The sequence below is a fragment of the Tympanuchus pallidicinctus genome, unplaced genomic scaffold (genome assembly GCF_026119805.1).
Source record: "Tympanuchus pallidicinctus isolate F22 unplaced genomic scaffold, pur_lepc_1.0 scaffold22, whole genome shotgun sequence".
In the NCBI taxonomy this organism is placed as follows: Eukaryota; Metazoa; Chordata; class Aves; order Galliformes; family Phasianidae; genus Tympanuchus; species Tympanuchus pallidicinctus.
This window is the reverse complement of record NW_026294739.1, coordinates 7,369,071-7,375,311: the sequence shown is the minus strand read 5'-3', so window position 1 is coordinate 7,375,311 and position 6,241 is coordinate 7,369,071.

Below are 6,241 nucleotides of genomic sequence, written 5' to 3'. Positions count from 1 at the left end.
TATGTGCCTTCTCTCCAGCTCATCTCCTAAGTGAAACTGAACTGGAGCACAAGCTCAGCAGGCTGTGCCATGCTGCTCTCCCTTAGCCAGTGGCACAGGCTCACATCTCAGGCTCCGTGCAGCTCCCCCCCTTGCAGAAGTTCACCCAGCTGTCCCATCAGCATGGCTCAGTGCCAGAAAGAAACAAGATGTGGCTTCCCATCGGGGAAGAGGCACAAGCAACAAGTGAGCAGTGAGAACACCCAGACTTGCCGACACAGCCTGCCTCTGCATTGGACTGCACCACGTTAGGGATGAGATTTAACGCTGCTGAATTAATTTGTTCAGGCCTCATTCACTTACCTTTATTGGAGGGGAATGGTCTGACAGCAGCTGAAATCACGGTTCTGGGTCAGAACATTCACCTATGTGTGGTTGGTCTGGGCTGCAGTAGGGCAATGGCAATCCCAAGGTTGCTTTCTACAACAGTGAGTTAGGCTGTGGAAGCCTACAGAGAGAACCAGGAGAGCTGAGGAAAAGCTATCATTTAAAATGAGGCCGGTGTCATGAAAGCCCCACGATCCCACCTTCACTGCAGGCAGAACCTGAAGTTTTGATGCCACTGTGTGCTAAGCACGATGGGTCTTTTTAGCAATTCTAAACAGAGCCAACGTCACACTCTTCTCTGCTTTCTCCAGCACTTACCATCATGCACTATGAAATCCCACACAAAAAAAATACAGCAATAAGGTCACACAGCACTGCAAGAATATCCTTTGAATACTGAAAAGGACACATCACATATAATATCAGCAGAGCTGACAGCAGTGCCATACAGATGTGTCAGCACCAATAACCAGCTGCCACTGTGAAGCACTGCAGACAAACAGGATAAGAAACCTTTTAAAAGTGGGGATTTCCATGCACCTACCCTTTCGCCACAGGTTTGGAGTGCCAGCCTATCAACATCCAGAATCTGTGGAAGAGATTGTTGTAGAAGCAAGGCAAGTCTTTAGGATTCCAGCTAGTGAAACAATTAGCTAAACCTGAAAGTCATCTTATGTTAATTCATACTTTCTGGGTTTGTTCTTTCACGTGGATCATTTTCTTACATAGTTTGCTTTTTACTAATGCTCTAACTATAAACAGTGTGTTTCATTTTCCTGTTTCTTAAGTAAAATACCAATTAGTAGTTAAGCCAGCTTTCAAAACAAACATTATCACCCAGAGGAGGAACTGGGGAGCTGCCTCTCCATGCACGTAAACAGCAATACTGACAGAAGAAGGCTGAGGTTGGTGTCTATCACTTTCTGTTTTTACCTCCTCCGCGTCATTTTGACAGCACGCCCACAAGAGATAAGGATCAGAGCTTTTCACACCCATGAGTGGTTTTCTTCAAACGGAGAGGAGCTGCAGACTGCTGGCTGGCCGAGTTTCCAGCGCTGGGTTGTGAAGATGTGGTGCTCAGGGCTCGCTGGGATCAGGCCCCCACAATACCTTATTGCCCTCTGCTTTTACGCCAGGACAAGGGCCCAGGCTGACCATAAGGCAGTTACTGAACTCTGGTTTACCTGTCACAAACTCATCAGCCCTTTGATTCCCCATTCCCCAGTCCACCCTGATCCTGAGTCCCAGACCAGCCCCTGGCTAAAGGGACCCCAAAGCCAGCAGGAGATCTATTTTTCCATTGAAATTTACGTTCAGATATGAAGGAGGCTCTTAAACCATCAGCAGCTGGAAAAGGAATCCTCTGGAGCTGATTATCCATTGTCTAAAGTAGCTTTTCACAAGGCCAGTGCCCATTTTTAGGGCAGAATTAGGGCTGAGGATGGCGCAGCACTGAAGTCCTCCGCACCTTGGGCAGCTGATGGCTCCGGAAATACACATATTCCCAACTGCTCCTAAAACACATGGAGCTGTATGGAACCATCTGGGTGGTGAGAAAACTTCGAGTGCCTTGCCTTGCAAAAGGCCATCTCCTGAAAGAGCACTTCCTGAGAAGCAAAGAGGTCTTGAAATGATCCTGCAGGGCTTGCAAGAGGACCCCAAATCTGAAAGCCAAACAAACAAAGCCCACGTTGTCTGCAAAGCAAACTGGATCAGCACTTTTTCCTGAAACCTGCAGATTCCAGATGACCTGGCAGTGACTTCTGCCTCACATGAATCTAGAACAAGCTTCATATATATCACCAAGGATATCTCACTAGATATGAGGAGTATTAAATCTTCTCAGCTTTTCCTGCTGACTCCAAGACCTTTTCCCTGGCACTGTATGTTTTAAAGAAAGAAAAAATACTGCAGTCACTGCATTTTGGCCTTCCTGCTGTGAGCTTGATTCAAAGCAGATCTGAATTATCAGCACAGACGAGCTGCCATACAACAGAGAAGAGGTAGGATTGGAAACGGACATATCTTTTCTGTTTGGATTCTAAGAGGGCTGAGGACAACGGTGCCCACAGTGCGCTCCTAACACATCCGTAACGTGCTGCACACATTAACTCCTTAAAAACAAAACTCCTTAAAAAATGCTTGGATATTTGAGCTGGGCTGTAGCACTTTTTTTTTCCCCTCTCTCTCTCCTTCTCAGTGCTGCTTGCATATGAAATGTGAGCTCCGTTTTCTCCCGCACAGCTTCACACTGTGCTGTCCTGTGCTATAGGCATCACCATAGACAGGACATGCTGCGATTCAAGTGCCAAAAGTTGCTAAAGCGCTTATGCAAGTTAATTACTGTGCCTGTTTAATCGCACATAATGCAGATTAGCGCTGCCAACTACTGCTCTGAGAGCAGTTGATGTAACAGGCCGGCCCGCCGTCTCCACACCATCTCCCCGAGCCGCAGAATTGCTGATCCTGAAGGTAGGAAATAAATGCTGAGCAGTGATGGGAGCAGGGCCTTGTGGCACCATCTCCTGGTCTCTGCCAGGGGGTGGGAAGCTGACACAAGAGCTGGGCATGGCAAAGAGGTATAAAAAAGATGTCAGATTCCTCCTTTCAAGATCAAGTGCCCTTGTTTATCAGCTTTGATCCCGTGCTCGGCTTTAGAAGGTGTGGATGAAAACCTTCTGAAGAAGAGTTCAGGAAACGGAATCATAAATGCGTCCCTCCTTCAGGACATGAGCCAGAATGCAGCCAAGTCACTGCTGGTGTGTCAGACAGCAACGCCTCAGACGCTCGGACATGAGAGTGAATGGCAAGAGGCAGTCTGATCTGAACAGCAAAGCACGCGTACGGGAAGGGGGGGGTGAAAGGGTGAAGGACTGACTGGGAACTACAGCTTCTCACAATCTGAGTCAAATCTAACTGGATTAACTTACAATCATTACTCGAGTGAGACGCCCTTTGGCATCACAATGTGTTTACGTAGCACCTGCTTATTCCTCAAAAGATGCAAATACAACGTGCCCGGGTACACAATTTCATGAACTAATGCCATGTCATGCCTCAGGATTTCCAATAAAGCTTTTCCTGCTCTGGAGGGGGAGCGATACCAGTTATCCTGGCTGCAGGTGGTTATGGATGGGAACAACATTCTTCACATGACACCACTGTAACAGCACCCACTTCCCCAACCCAACTATTATAGGAATGATAAGCAGATACTTTCCACCTAAGCAGATCTGTATGGTCAGACGACAGCCTCTTCCATCACTGGTTCACTGCTGATAAAACTTCGTTTCACGGAGTCGAGAAGAGCAGCACTTAACGCTACACCACAGGGCTTTTACCACTGGCTGTGAGTCCGGGCACAGGACAGCAAACTGCCTCAAAGCACTCCCCGCTCTCGCAGGTGCTCGAAGCGAGCCCTTCCCTCTCGTTAACCCGACCTGTGCAGGACGCTGCCGTCAGTCGCCCCGCACGCAGCCCAGCGGAGTCCGGCCCCGCACCGCCCCGCGCCGCCTCTCCCGCAGCTGCCCCTCCGCGGCACTATGGCGCCCCCTGGCGGCCGCAGGCGCAGCGCTCAGCCCCAGCCCCGCTGCTGCTTGAAAAGAGAAAGGAGCAGCGGCACGCGGAGGAGGCATGGAAAGCAGCCATAAGGCACATGATACAGTTCCTCACCTTTTTTACTTATATTTTGAGGTGCGTGTACTTCTCCAGCACACTAATACTTTAAGTGAACTTCCCCTTTTTATCTGATCCTCCTTTTCTGCAGCTGTAGAACCGAGAAAGCCCCTGCAGTGCGTGCAGTGCTCAGTAGCATCGACGCAGAACTGATGCAACAGCTGGAAACAGCAGCTGACGGGCTGCCTGCAGCCTCCCATCTGCCAGAGCGCCACAGAGCCACCTGCTTTGGGACAAAGTGACATCACTTACCTGCTGCAAGCAGCTGCCATCAGGATTTGTGTTTCTGAAGCATTCCAAGGTGTATGAAGATTTGGTTGTTCTCCATGCCTCAGTTTTTTCCCATTTCTTGCTTTCAGGTATCACTTCTTTTTATTAGCTTCAACAAAACTGAGATGTTGAGGATAAACCATAATCAACTTCCTACTGAGACACACGCAGAGGCATAATGAGACTGCTTCAAAGCAAGCCAAGGCTGCCACATTTTATCCATTTTAATGCTCAGGGATAACGACTTCGTGGAGGGCTGTTAGGGTAGTATGGTTAGGTCGCAGTTGGACTTGATGATCTGTAAGATCTTTTCCAACCGAAGCGATTGTATGATTCTATGCCTCTATGCATACAGAGATGCAAGGTGGGATCCTTCCATAAACCACGAAAGCAGTAATAAAACGCCATCAGCCCTTCCCAGGCTTAGGAAATCATACTTACCAGGACAGTTACTGCCATAAACATTGCCAGAGTTCTTTATACAAAAGCTATGCTGCATCACCACTTTAAGGTGGCTGGTTCTTCTTTTCCTGATAGAAGAACACAATACCTTTTCACACAGTACTTTCTTACCCCAAGCAGCCACTTAGTTCCTGTTTCCAGAGTTAGGCAGGCTGAAGGGTTCAAAAGCTACAGCGTGTAGAATACGTTCCATAGTTCACAGAGTAAAAATTCTTAAGGACCGATATGTAAAGGCTTTCTGTAAATGGAATTTGGAAGAGACATTCACTGACAAACAACAGGCAGGCACTGCTGGCTGGAGAACACTGGAGAGGCACTATTGCACGGTATAAACATGGAGCATCCACCTCTGCAATAGATGGCCAGCTGCCCTGGGAGTAGCTGTCTCATTACAGGCACAAAGGGAAACATCGCAATGCAGGTCTGGACATCCCACCAAAAGTTTGAGCACCACGTAAGTCTTTATCAAGGTTTGTAAAGACCATCATAGGCAATATGCAGCATTTGTCAAGCAACAATGTGTACTTTGAAGACTGTCTTACTTTTTCTTTCAATCTTCCTGTGCTATAAGGCAAAGAAAACATGAGAAGTCACAGTAACACAGCTCCTACTTGTTCTAACTATGCTGGTTATCAGAGACCACAAGTCATTTTCTCACGGAATTCAGACTGTTTGTAGGGTACCCTCTAGACCAGATATTGCCCCAAAACCTGCGTCTTTACATTCCCTAGCAGAAATTCACTGGCTGAGTGCTGGTCACCTCTGACTATTCCTTATGATCTGGGGCTAATTTGATCGATAACAATCTAAACATTTCCCATCCTCAACCTAGTGCTTATGCTTTCAAATTTTCATCCAGAGCTTCTATATCATTAGGTACTAGGAAAAGAGCAGGCTGAAAATGAGAGGAAATGTCTTGTTAGAGAAGATGATCTATGAGAGAACAGTCTGACACAGACTCCAAATTCTTCCTGCATGACTACGTCAGCACTCCTCATCAGGGCAGGCAGCAAAAAAACAAATCTGAAGGAAATTTCACTTAGCTGGTATGCAAAAGTAGGTCAGCGACTGTGCAGTGCTCATTGCTTGCTACAGCCTTCAGGATGCTAGAGGCTTCTTCCCGGCTCTCAAAGCTGCCATGTTTGATTTCCCTAGACACATGCCCTTCCAAGAGCTGACACAGTCCTGAGCTTAAGCTCATGTTAAACATTCACACTCATCGTGCTTTGTCTTGTCAAGCTGTGCTTGTAAACTCCATTTCTGTGGGATGATAAGTCCACACCCATGGTTTTGTATGTACAGTCATTCAGAGATCTTAACCTGGGGAGAGATGGACCGAGCAGGAGGAAGTTACATGCCTACACCACAGTGATCACCAGGCAGCAAAAGGGTTGTGTAGATGCGTGCAAGAGCACGTGGCACCAAGAAAGCTGAGTACACAGAGATGGGCTGTGGACACAACAGCAGC